The sequence below is a fragment of the Rissa tridactyla genome, chromosome 4 (genome assembly GCF_028500815.1).
Source record: "Rissa tridactyla isolate bRisTri1 chromosome 4, bRisTri1.patW.cur.20221130, whole genome shotgun sequence".
In the NCBI taxonomy this organism is placed as follows: domain Eukaryota; kingdom Metazoa; phylum Chordata; class Aves; order Charadriiformes; family Laridae; genus Rissa; species Rissa tridactyla.
In genome coordinates this window covers 3318811-3333018 of record NC_071469.1, presented here as the reverse complement: position 1 = coordinate 3333018, position 14208 = coordinate 3318811, and the positions used below count along the sequence as shown (strand labels likewise).

General features: G+C 43.8%; 1 protein-coding gene across 1 annotated transcript in view; it reads right to left on the bottom strand.

Moving 5' to 3' along the window:
- The window catches only part of SHANK2 (SH3 and multiple ankyrin repeat domains 2), a 407070-nt gene that overhangs the window by 361301 nt on the left and 31561 nt on the right, over positions 1–14208 (bottom strand). The window contains exon 6 of the mRNA XM_054200512.1: positions 11962–12725. The gene's annotated coding sequence lies outside the window, so the exon portion shown is untranslated. The remainder of the gene's footprint in view (positions 1–11961; positions 12726–14208) is intronic.

Genomic DNA, 14208 nt, shown 5'->3' with positions numbered 1-14208 from the left:
TCAGGTGTGCGGGAGGGAGCTGTGCCATGCCATTTGGCCTCAGGGATGGAGAACAGACACTGGCCTATTTTATTTAATTGTAAAGGCATGGTCTCTGGTGCCTCTAAGAAGGTGTTGGCACAACACTTATTGCCTCGTTCAGCATCCCCTCATTAAGCATCCTATTGCTCAACCATGCATGGCTATCAAGATCCTCGCAGCCCACTCACACTGCTGAGCACAAGGCACATTTCCCCACATGCTACAACAGACCCCAACTCACAAGAACAAATGCTCAAGAGTGAACATCATGCATTGTGGCACTGCTCTCCTGTGTTTCTTACCATCAAAAAGACACAGTAGCCTAGTTGGTTTCTAAAAACTTAGCTGGTTTCCAAAAAAAAAAAAAAAAAAAAAAAAAAAAAAAAAAGGGGGGGGTTGTTTGAGTTTTTTTTTAATTGAGAGATCATATACTGTTTACTCTTAATACAGAAATTTATGAAATACAGCCACTGTATCTCAGACATCAGACAGAACCATATGCTAAACGTGTTAAAGCAAAGAAAATCAAAATGCTTTTTCAAATATAATTTCAACTTAAATCTGATCCACACTTTGCCTTATGTTTTATCTCACCATTTAGAATGAGGTCTTTATTTGTACCAACAGAAGTGTTACACACTGTTTTCCCCTCCTTCCTGAAAGAAAAGACATGTTAAAGCTGCTATATTGAATCATCAGTAACAGTGGTCCTTTCTTTTTGCTCCTTAGGGGTCCAGAATGTGCATTTCTAACCAACAGTACAACGCACTCCAGCAGCACACAGTATTTGCAGGACTACTGATAATCCTGTTTTCAAAGACCGTTAGCGCTTTCAGATAGGGATAGCCCTTATATGCTATGGCATCTGATCCAAAGTAACCCTGTGCTGGCCTACAGACTCACTGACTTGAAGGCAGCCTATTAAAACAAGACCTGAATTCTGGGCAAATGATGCATATCAAGGGCTCGTTTCAGACCCTAGGTTTTTAACATGAATTACATCTCATCTGCTTATTCTTAAAGATAGAACAACTGCGTCCAATACACATACTCAGCATCCCCGAGATGTCAGTGACAATCATCTCCACAACCGAGCAAGAACCCAAGAATTTTTATTCTCAGCATCTCTGACATGAAGCAAAAACACTTGTGTAAACTGCTGGCAAAGTGCCTGTGCTGTATCCTTGTCTACTGATTGCTCCATACAGAGACTCACAGCCTGATCTTTCAGTTCATACACAAAGCTCTGTGCTCGGGAAACTGAAATCCAGTCAGCTACACTGCTACCCTGGCTCCAATGGCATTATTTTCTCCTGGTTTCCCTCTATTCCTCAAAATCTGCAAGTTCCTGTCCACAGGTATAGGTACTTTCCCTGAAATTTATGGAATGTGTTAGATGCTGTGTTCACAAATGATCACAACGATATCAGTGCTGGCAAGTTCAGTGTAAGTATTTACCATGCTAAGTTTGTTCACTTTTAAATAAAAAAAAAAAAAGCAATGAAGCTTTCTATTGAAGTATGAAGACTGAAGAGAGAAACCGGTTAGAAAAGTCACCATCACCCTATTTTTAAATTATTGCTCTTCCCTAGCTGTACTGAAAAATGCAGGAAGTAAATGCAGAAAGTAAACAGCAGTGCTCAAAGTAGTTTTTATTTTCAGAATTCTTAGTTTGTGAATTCCAGGTGCTACTTCTCGGGCAGGCAAGAAAATTAGATTCCAAAAAACATTGATTTTTAGCATGACAGTGTTTTTCTGAAGTTAATGACATGCAAATCATTATGCATTTATTTACATTTTTGATTAGGACAAGATTGAGAAGTTAGAAAATAGAGCAATGATCCTCCTCTAGGTTTCAGCAAAGACATTTCAGATAAGCAAGAGACATGAATAACTAACACAGAAGAAATAAGCAAAGGTTAAAAAAAAGTATTAAAAGGCTGAAGATAAATAACTTGTCTCTACTATCCTTATCGGAGAGTTCACGCTATCTAGGGTGCATACTTTTTTAATTAATGGAAAACTAGTTTGATGGGAAGACCTACGTCACACCGGGGCTCTGAGGGGCTTCTCTAGAAACTCGCTGTTCTGTTACACGGCGAGCGCTCGTCAGACTCTCCAACATAACAGTCTGACCTCAGGAGCAGCGAAATTGAAGTCTGCCAATGAAACTCAAGAAAGAAATTTGATCAAGGTATTGGAGTCTCTTGCATAATTCACTTCCTCTTCTTTGGACCACTCTTGGCTGATGTGGAGAAGGAACACCGCGCCTCCCAGCCCTCTGCCATCCTCACATCTCAGATACCGTACAGACACCTTACCTATGGCACATCCTAAAGGGCTAAAGCCTAAAGGGCTACCACCCACTCCAGGAACACAGTGCAAGAAGAAGGAGTAGTATTTCCAAGATACAAACCACTCAGAAATGGCTGTGGCCGCCAGCTGTAAGCAACCCGCAATGAGAAAGAGCCAGGACTATTTCTGAGTGGGGGAATCTAAGAAGTAACCCAGGGGTTACAGCATGTGAGAAATGTGTAAGCTAAAGGAAAACAGAAAGCTTGAATAACCTCAGCTGAAAGACAGGGAAGCACAAGTGTGGGGAAAAAGAGAAAAGCTGGGATGGAGGCAGGGGAAAAATCGACCTGAAGAAATTAAAAATTATTTTTTCTGGACCTAATGCCAGGAGAAAGCATGAGTGCTGTGGGAAAAAACAGGGGCTGTCAAAAGAGGTAGTCAGAATCAGTGCAAAGAATTTGTTAGATGGCTCTGACTCTTAGCCGTATCTTCATGGGCTTTTAATTCTAGTTTACAGCAAAACACCTGGAAAAGGTGCACAGGAATAATGCTGCATTCGAACAGTCTTCAGGCCTTGACACCTAAATTCAAGTGCTACTTTTTTCAGCTTAATTCTTCTAAACCATCAGACCAACTGTGGCTAGAGAAGAAATACCAGAACTGCACCGTAGTTTGAAAGTGCTGCAGAAAATCATTGCAAATGCCTGGGTGGCGCTGATACCTAACATATATAAGACAATATGGGCCATCAAATTTGAAACTGGGAAAAGTGTTCCCCCTATTCAAGCAAGGGCCTTTTGAGGCCATTTTGCCACCTCCTACAAGACTGGGAATACTTCTCCTAACTGGGATCCAGCTAACCTGCCACTGCAAGGAACTGAGCACTGACAGCATCTCTGCTTCCCTACACTCTATTTGCAGTTTGTGCTGTCATTTGATTCTGGGGGATTAACATATTTGGCCTAACTACAGTCCTTGGATTTTTAATATAGAAGGTATGGGCAAAGTTAACATCCTATGATATGCAGGACAGCTGGGACTTCAGTGTCTTGGAGCTATGAAAGGCATATAGGTGACTGCTTAAAACTCACTGCATTCCAGAGATGCTGAGGACCTGTTAGCTCCACTCCCATCCATACCCAAGCCTGAAAACTCTTATGGTGGTGCCCAGCAACAGATCCAAAAATTTAACAGCAGGTACTCCAGTTCGCTAATTGTAGCTGCAACTTTTAAAAAGAGAAGAGAAGAGGAGACAGACCTGGAAGGAGTGAATCCATACTCTAACCCATATTCTTGCTGTCTCCTATTACATCTAAGCTGGTGGATGCGGAAGTGCTCTCAGTTTCCCTCTGCAGATGGGAGGTGGGGTGTTCATCGGGGCATTACTGAGCCCAAAGACCACGCTCCAGGCAGACGAGGCAACAGCCACTGCTGTTTCGTCCACGTACTCCCTCGGGTATAACTATATGCTATTCTTTATTATTTGTTCCACAATGACAAGTAGATTAAGGCCACGCCGTGCTAGGTGATATAAATGTATTATAAGAGGAACATGACACTAAAAGGATGAGGTTGTTTATTGATTCTCATTCTTCACAATCATGGGCAATTACGGCCATCACAAGTCTAATTCAGACAGGTCCACGGGAAATCTAATCCACTCGCCAACGCATTTTAAAATAACATTATGTACCAGTAAAATAATATAGCATACCATAACAAACATAAACACCAAACAACATAGCTACAGACCTCAGGAACAAAGTGGGAAAAATTAAAAGTGTTATCAATTATAATCTCTATCCTGAAGTACTTCTTCAAACAAAACACAAAAGTAAAAGCTTAAAAAAAAGCCCTACAACTAATTATATATTTATTCACAAGAGAGGTGAGGTACTGTAAAAACCTACATTGAAGTCTCACACTGCTGAACTGCATTTCAGCCTAGTTACCTCCTAAGACTTTGATTATTTTAATGTTATTGTGTTTTTAATATAAGCAAAAAAGAGCCATGCTATTTCACAGTTAAGTCACAACCTTGATCCACAAATAGCTTTAAACAAAGATAGCATTTGTTTTTGAGGACTTTTTTTTTCATCCCCTGACAGAGACTCCCTTCAACAAGACAGGTTATTCTGAGAGGAGTTAAACAGAGCCAAGACCACAGGAAAGGAGAAAAGGAAGATCTAAAAAGGAAAGGATGTAAAAAACTTTCAGGAGAAGAATAAATTGACTCGTGTGTTTGTTCAGTTACTTGTGGGAAGGTTTTGTGACTTCTGTTTTAAAGAGCCAGGCCCACTGACGCAGGTGTTTCAGATCAAGCATGCCAGCAGCTAACTGAATTCCTACTGCTTTTACTCCTCCATGGAGCCCTCAGGAATTGCTTTCCTGCTGTTCATACTCCGACCCCTTTCCCTTTTCCTACCTCATCCTGCCGCTCCCAGAGTCATACAAACAGTGTGAGGGAAGGTCACTCTGCTTCCAGACAAGATTTCGCGTTCCCTTGCTGAATTCTGCCCTTCCTGCTCTCTTTCTTCTGCCCCATCCCTGGAGGTGTCCAAGGCCAGGCTGGATGAGCCTTTGAGCAGCCTGGTCTAGCGGGAGGTGCCCCTGCCCATGGCAGGGGGTTGGAACTAGATGGTCTTTAAGGTCCTTTCCAACCCAAACCATTCTGTGATTCTGTGGGAGAAGTCAGGATGCGCTGGTACCCCCACCGCCTCCCAGCCCCCGCCCCCGCTCTGAGAGCCGGGTCCACCCGGGGACCGGCCCGTCGCTGCCCTCTCCAGCCCACACCGCGCCCTCCCCTTCGCCCCCTCCTCACAGCCACGCACCCCCTCACCCCCAAACGGCCCCCAAACGCGCCGCTTCACCGCCCCCATCCCCAGCCGGGGATCTCCATCTCCCGCCCCTGCCCGCCGCCATCCCCGCCCGTCGGGCTCGGCTGGGCGAGCCAAACTCCGCCGCCAAAGCCGAGGGGGCAGATGGAGACCCCGCCCGCGGGCAGCTCTGCTTCACCGCTTTCCAGGGGGTTCCCTCACCGAAGCCCTCCCTCGGTGCAAGGAGCGGGGGGGGATGGGGAGGGGGCAGCTACCGACCCCCCGGACGGCATAGAGCCGGTCCCTCGAACACGCCGCCGGCAGGGCGATACCCCCCGCCTCGGGGGCGAGACCAGACCCCCGCCTCAGCGAACGCCCCCCCCCGCCCGCTGTCCCCGGGCCGTGCATACCTGTCGCGGGACGGGGCGGGAAGCCGTGAGGGGAACGGGGCGGGAAGCTGTGAGGGGGCGGCGGGGGCCGCGCTCCCTTCACTCCCGGCTGCCTCCGCCGCCGGCCGGGCTCGGCGGGGCCGCGTTTCCCGGGGTGGAGGGGGGGGACGGGCCGGGGAGCCGCCCCCCGCCCTCAGACAGCCAGTGCCCGCCTCGCTGCCCGGGCCGGCTCCCCCCTCCCCGCTCCGCTGTCGGTGCCCGCCGCCGCCAAGCTTACCGGCTGCCGCCCGCTGTCCTCGCCGAGGGGCCGCTGCCCCCTGCCCGCCTCTCCACCGCAGGGCGCGTAACCTGCGCGGCGGCGGCCGCTACGGCCCCGCCGCCGGGATACTGGGATTTTCGGCGGTTGGCTGGGTCAGTGCTAGTGGCCCTGAGGGCTGTCCGGCGCCTCAGCCAGCGCCCGTCCCCGCATACTCGAATCTTCTTGAGTTTCTGCCTTATTTTTTAATCTTGCTCCCGCCCTTTCCTCCGCGGCTGAGCTCGAGGGAATGCGGGGACGGGTCCAAGCGCGGTCGGTGCATCCAGCGGAGCGTCCTCCCCGGAGCCGCGGGGCAGAGGGACGGGCGCAGGGCGGCCGCCCGCTGAGAGGCCGCAGCCCGGGTCGCCGAACCGCACCGCGGCCAACTCCGCGGCTGGGGAATATCGCGGCCGAGGCGAGAAGTTAAGAAACTTCTACCGATACTTGATTTCCTAGAGGAACGTAAGGTGTCAGGCTCGACCCAAGAGAAGGACTTGGGGGTGTTGGTTGAGTAGAAGCTCAACGTGAGCCGGAGATGGGCGCTCCCAGCCCAGAAACCCCCCGCAGCCTGGGCTGCATCCCCAGCAGCGTGGGCAGCAGGGCGAGGGGGGGATTCTGCCCCTCTGCTCCGCTCTGGGAGACCCCCCTGCAGTGCTGCCTCCAGCGCTGGGGCACCAACAGCAGAAGGACACGGAGCTGTTGGAGCGGGGCCAGAGGAGGCCCCGGAGATGCTGGGAGGGCTGGAGCCCCTCTGCTGTGAGGACGGGCTGAGAGAGCTGGGGGGGTTCAGCCTGGAGAAGAGAAGGCTCCGGGGAGACCTTACAGCCCCTTCCAGGCCCTCAAGGGGCTCCAGGAAAGCTGGGGAGGGACCCTGGATCAGGGAGGGGAGCCATGGGACGAGGGGGAACGGTTTTAAACTGGAAGAGGGGAGACTGAGATGAGATATTGGGAAGAAATTCTTTGCTGTGAGGGCGGTGAGCCCCTGGCCCAGGTTGCCCAGAGAAGCTGTGGCTGCCCCATCCCTGGAGGGGTTCAAGGCCAGGTTGGACGGGGCTTGGAGCAACCTGGGCTGGTGAGAGGTGTCCCTGCCCAGGGCAGGGGGTTGGAACTGGATGATCTTTAAGGTCCCTTCCAACCCAAACCAGTCTATGATTCTATGAGATCCAAGCGTGGGGTGGGCACAGGGACCATGAATCTCAAGCTGAGGGGAAATCCTGGATGGAGATGTGGACAGAGATGCAGTGGGGAGCACAGCGGGGAGGCGAATGCATGGGACTTTCTGATCTCACACACTCCAACTGTCCGTGTGCTGCTGCCGTTTCTCCACATCTTCCCAGACATCACGCACCTGCATCCGAGAGGCAGGTACAGCTCGACAGCTAATCCCAAACACACCACAGTTTGTCATGGCATGGGCTGAATCTCCAACAGCTCACTTTGGTAAACACTCATTTCCAACTATGATCACTGCCAAGCCACTGAAAGGATTTGTAGACATTAGAACCATAGTTTGAGTCCTTGATGGATGCAACAAAACTAGGAACTGTACTCAGGAAAACGTCTTTCTAAAAAGGCCGTATCTTCAACATTTTATCCCCAAACCCAAACAACACCAATTTCGAATCAATGATTCCACTTGGTGCAAATTTCAAGTTACTCCATGCAAGAATATGGATTTTAAACCACTTGAAGGAGTCAACCCTTAAGGCACAATGCCATACTGAACTTTAACAACAATGACTGTCTTGCTATATTTTTTTCTATATAAGCCATTTCAAAGTAAATAGAACAGAAAATACATGTAAATATCTTTAGCAACTCACTTCTGGACTTTCTGAACTGCTCTGTATACTTACAAAACTTCTTACCATGGTAGCTCTCAAATGGCTCTTTTAAAACGAGAAACGTCCTTGAAAAGGAGAATATTCTTTAATATACACAGAACAACTATGTTACCTCATAAATATTAATGAACATTAAACTGCGTGCCATGAAAATAATTTTCATGCAATAGGTCTTATGCACATAGGTGCATTCACTGGCGAAGTTCACACGTAATTCTCCCTACTGGTTGCAAGTCCTGGAGGTCTTTCCTTTTAGATACAGGGAAGGATGTTGAAAATGCCAAGGTTTCAAAATGTAACATCGTTAGAGGAAATTAAAAGCAAACAAAAACAACCCAGAAGCAAGCAAGCAAGCAAACAAACAAAAAGAAGGCTATTTGATTTGAATGTGGAATTTCCTACCTCTTCTAAACTGATTCACCCATCCCTACATTTTGCTCTTTAAATTTTAAAGCATCTGAACATTTGTTCTGTCAGTCGAGAAAAAATGGACTTACTTAAACTCATGTTAGATCCCCAGGGGATATCACGGGGAAAATAGGACAGCAGTGCTAAGAAGAAAAACTCCATCTACAGCATCTCTTACAATTAAAAACTTGCAAACAGTGAACAACAACAGCCAAAAAAACCCAAACCCAGTGAAAAGTGTTTTGTTCCTTTTTATGCTTTAATTCAAAACTCAACATTGAATCCAATGACCAGCGTACGAAAAGTGCAAATGAAAATTACTTGTCAGTGGCAATAGCTGACAGTTGCTCTGCATGAAGTGCACAATGCTACATCCATATTTTTACTGGCATCTAATTAACACATACTGTCTTCATCAAATTTCAGATGAAAAGGCTCGAAGTACAATCAAGTTGAATGGTATGTATTTCCTTCTCAATCCTAAGATACAAGAGAACTTTGGCATCCTTCAAGTATTTTATAAATACTGATAGAGAACACAGGAAAGCACAAACAAATTTATATCCCCCAATTTTTTAACTGTGATGTTTAAAACTACTTTGATGAGTTAAGCCCTGCCAAAGCTTTATCTATAATTAAATATGTTTTCAGTTTCTACATCTTTAGGTTTCTTCCGTTAAGAAAAAATTACGACGACCTTCAGGAGCTTCAGCTGAGTAAGAGCTAAGAAAACTGGGACAAAGGAGCTGCTCCCAACCATAACCAGTTTCCATGAAAAACACGGTAAGTTGGGATGTGATATTAGAAAATTTTGTCTGTTCCTGTAACGAAAGGAAATACAGCGAGAGCAAATCTCTGTATGAAATTACACAACTTCGCAGCTTCGGGGAACTTTCTCTGATGAGTATGTTTGACTATTAATTTCCTAACCCACTCTATAACCTTTTGTGGTTGTCCATAAAACTTCTGGAAGCCCATAAAGCTGCAGCAGTACTTTGGGCTACTGCATTTCTGTTCCTTGAGCCAGCAAAAGGTGACTCCTGACTGTCACAGAAGGGGTTTGTCTGATCGGGCACCGTCTGAGACAGGCCACCTGCAGCTGCTCAGCTTTTTCCGTTTATTACAGAAGTATGGGGAATTATATTAGACTGGAGAACTAATACTTCATAGGCTGAGAGGGTTAGGGAGGATGAAACCCATGCTTCTTATTCACAGTAAGGGAAGTTTCAAAGACTTTTTCACCTCGCGTTGTTTTAGATTAATGACCTGGTTTCAGTACATTCTGATAACTTTGAATGCAAGTTCAGCATTAGACTTACTATTAGACTTATTACAAGGTTTTTAAAATTCCAATCAAACAGAACCTGCATGTAGTTGAATTACAGAAATCAACAGAAATTACAGAAGGCAATAATGTGGCAGACTCCAAACTCGGATTTCTTTACAAAAGGTAAAAAGTGAAATATTTTGTTAAAAAAACCCTACAAATTCCTTAGCATTTTTATAAGTTTCCAAAAAGATCAAGTTGTAGACATTAGTTAGGAATTTCATTTAGATTTTTTTTTTTTTTTTGCATTTACTTAAACTCATAAAAAACACTTTCATGGCCAACTTAAATCTTTTAAATAAGTTTGAGGAATGTATTTGCTTACAGATAAGATCTCAAACCCCTCATTCTCTCAAATGGTCCTGCCCATAATATCTTCACCACTGAATTCCCAATCCTTTTCTGTGCTCTGTTCAATACTCGCAAAGTTGGACTTCCTAAGCTCTTTTTGGGTGTGATGTTTTAACATCTTTATCCATTTTTTCTACTTTGCTTCCATGCTTCTTCTGTAACTATTTTTCCCCTTCTGTTCAGAAATGGTTTATCTAAGTTTATCCAATGTAAAGTTAGATTAATGTAGAATTATTTTTTTCCTGCGACTGTGAATACATTTCTCCAGCAGTTCTTCACATTCTTGAAGAATAATAAAAGTCATTAAAAGCACCAGTTAGACACAGATCTGAAAGGGCTGTAAAATACATGAGTATCTCCTGATGTAAGAGTATTGTGCCCTTTAAAATAATAGGCCATTTAAATAGAAATACTTGGTGTCAATTTTTATTAGGTTCCTTGCACTCCGAGATAAAATACTTCTTTAAATTAGTGACTGATAAGGAGATAAATCTGTTCCTTTTCCATTATAGGTAAATTACCATGGAGTCATCTGTTGCCAGTTTCTTGCTATTAAAAAAAAAAAAGAGAGAAAAAAATTCTTCCCTAACTTCCACTCCTTACTTTGTTCATGCTGAAGAAAATAATTCTTCTATAAAGTAGTATGCAAGCAAAAATTATTATTATTATTATACAACAAACATTAAACAATACATTATCTAATTTTCCTGTATCAAAAGTCAGAGTGTCTGTCTTTTTTCTTCTGATAAATTTGTGATTTGTAATATGCATGTTCTGATTTCAATGGTTAATTCATTTCCTCCTCAGGTTACATGCATAATGACACGGTTACACAATAGTTTATTTTAAGAACTTGGCTGTACTCGGCCTGTCATGAGTATTATACATAATCATGACCTTCCAGAACCCATCTTCCATCGGTACCTCTAGAGTTATCCCGTCGGTTGGTTATATTGCTCCACTGGCACACATTTACCAGAGACAACAAGCAACGCAAAGAGAATTGGCTTTGTGATGTGTGTAAACCGGCCGGAGAATTTTACAGATTTCAGTTCCTAATATCAGAGTGTCAAGGCATCTTGCTTAGTCTGCTCTGAAGCCCTGAAGGAAGGCTGTGATTTAGTCCAGAGCGGCTGCACCACCGCACAGCCGTCCCTCCACATCACCACAGCTTCTTCCAGCACCAAACGTCATTTTTAAATAAAGAATCTCCTCATTTTTGTTGTTGGGTGTGAGCAGACATTGTACTTGTGTGCCTCTGCTCCACATTGAGCCCTCATTTACTAAAAGCCTTTAATCAATCGGATTTACCGTCTGAACTAATTGAAATAAGTGAGAATAATAAAATAGAACACAACAAAGAAAAACTGGAATTTAAATACAGTACCTCTGGCTTTCGCTGAACATTCCCCAACTCTTGTGACCAGCTACACTGTTTTATAGAATTTGTTATTTTGTACACACATCTATTTTTCAAACTATGTAATTCCAGTCTCTTAACTTTTTTTCTTGTATGAAGTCTCTCCATGCTTTCTGTAATTGTCATCTATATCTGGATGCTGGCTACTTTTATGTATATTTTTAAGTTGAAGCCGCCAGATCTTAGTGTAGAATAAAGAAACGAAGACACACTATTGTGTTCAGTAGGCTGTATGCTAACAGTCCTTTTCTTACAGACTGGAGGGGTCAGTGTCCCGTTCTGCATCTGTCCTTCCAGTCCCGTTTGGCTTTTTGGACAACAGATCTATTATCCACCGTCAAATGTAGTACAGATAAGGTAAGACTTACCATTGTTCTTTACTGTATCTAGGTAGCAAAAAAACTGAAAATCAGAAGTCACCCATACAGTTTCAGAAATAATCAGAAAAGTAGATAATTTACCACACTTTTGATAAGTGAAGATGACCTAAGAAGATTCAGAGCTGCATGTCAGTCACAAATACTATGGAAACACAAGTGTTACTTGCCTTGTTCAACTGCTATTTACATAGATTTTCTCTATATATAAAAATAAGTATAATTTTAAAATATTAAAGTATTCCTCTCAGAGGCAATTAGCTTTTAACTCTCTCAAGAAATATGCCCAAATGAAGCATCTTACACAAAATATAAATTACGGCATCAGAGTAAAAAAGCCTGCCCCTATTCACCCACAGAACTGCATAAGGTAGGGACAACAAACTTTCTTCATAGTATCTAGCCAGTATGAAATTACCTTTGATAGGCTCATTTGTAGACTATCAGGCAATTGAATCTTCATGGCCTGTTAAGGCATCCTGAGGCAGAGAGCGAAAGCGGCTTCAGGCTGAGAAATCTCCCGTCCTCCAGCTAGATAGAACCAGGTTCTAGATCCTCTCCCCACCCGATTTCAGCAAAACGAGGAAGGGTCCTCCAGCCGTGGCCTGAGTCATCATCCCAGCTCGCACGATGTGATGCTCGTCACGTCACTTCATAGTAACAGAAGGTCCTCTCCTTTCCCCACTGAGAAATGTTCAGACAGGCAGCATCGGGGGACATGCCATTTGGGACCATAACATATGTCACCTTAAAACAATATGCTGTATCAGTGGCCAAATGCTTAAACTGCTGTATGAGTATTTACTAAACACACCTATATAGAGACATTACAGATTGCCCAAACTTGATTTCTTTTCAGAGAGAAGAGAAATCTTTCATACAGACATCACAGGAACAGCAACCGAACTCACAGAATCATAGGATGGTTTGGGTTGGAAGGGACCTTTAAAGGCCATCTAGTCCAACGCCCTGCCACGGGCAGGGACATCTTCAACTAGATCAGGCTGCTCAGAGCCTCATCCAACCTGACCTTGAATGTTTCCAGGGATGGGGCATCTACCACCTCTCCGGCCAACCTGGGCCAGTGTCTTATCACGCATCATCGTAAAAAATTTCTTCCTTAAGTCAATGGTCAATTTATCACGGTAGCTCTCACAGGCAAAACTCCTCCTCCAAATTAGACTGCAGGGAATCAAGAAAAACAGCAAAAAACATATTGGAGGTTATTTCTATTTCCACGCATTAGCACATCTATCTTTAAGAATTAACATAACAGACATCCAAGGCTAATTGTGATGGCATCCATAATTGCCTCACCCTTACATCAAACCTAACTGTAGGATATTTGAGATTCAAAGGTGTTCAAATTGCCGGATCTGTTTTAAATCAGAGATATCCATGCACAAAGTGAGTTTAGGAAAAAAGTGGGCAAGAACTGTTTGGAGCCTGTGGTCCAAAGTTCAGACTGGCATCACAGCTCAAGACCAGACCCACAACCGTAAATATATGTTTAAACTTGATTTTGGAAGATCTGCTTGGTGTTTTGCATGTGCTTTTGTGCATTTCTAGGTAGGAACGGACAAATGCTTCCTTAAATACTTTAGTGAAGACAAAATCAAATCAGGACATTTCATACACATACAACTCAGTTTGGAGCTGTACTAATAGTTACGCAGTCATTACAGCAGTTTCGGAAGATACCAAGGAAACGATTTAAAAGGTGAAGTGTCATTTTTTTAATGCTTTTAGGGTGATTTTAAGCAACTTCAAATGACAAACATTTCTATTCATTGCACTCCCGTTCTCTTACCAAGCCATAGCTAATCAGCTGTAGGCTGTCCTGCTGCTAGCTCAGGCAACAAACCATTCGTGACTTTAGCAGATGTTCTCCTTTTCATGCCAATAGGAATATTTACTAACATTTTTTCATGTTATGATTTTCTGTCTCAAAACTTATTCCTCTGGATCAGGAATATGCCACATTTAACCACTTAGAGCAGTAAATATCCATTTATTAAGGTTGGCGCTTGCTTGAAAGTTACACAAGCAGATTTTTACGGAGTTTAATCATTCAAACTAGGGACCACACAGACCCCATGCCTTTAAAAACAGGAGTCTGTTGAAGTTTGTTGTTAAAAGACAAAGTTTGTCAAAACGAGGAAGACTTTCTGCTGTCAAGCTAAACGTACACTCTATCCAGATTGTCTCAGCCAAATGAGGTGGTTGCTCAAGAAGGGGAAGAGATGCTCTTTTATTAGGCAGATTCTATTCAGCATCCACTAACCAGCAGCTCAAGGAGAATTAAGCAAGCTTTTATACAGAAAAGCAAATAAATCAGTTTCTTTAGACCTAACATTTAAATGTCTTTACCAATCATTGACTACTTGTTTTTATTGACATAGAATTTTCAAAGTTCATAAATACCTTCAATGCATTCCCGTGAAAGTTCATTTTCCATGTGGGTCTTTCAAGGTAAAAATAGAGATCAAGAAACTTTTACAAAGGTACGAGTTAGTCACAGTGGATGGAGAATTCATGAATCCTGCTTCTTGCTAAATCCAAATTATGTTTCCTCTTATATTAGTCTGAAGCTTCTGAATTGTAGTTAATGCTACCAGGTGTTAGGTAAGCTTAGATTTTATTGCTTCTTAGTCTCTTGCAAACT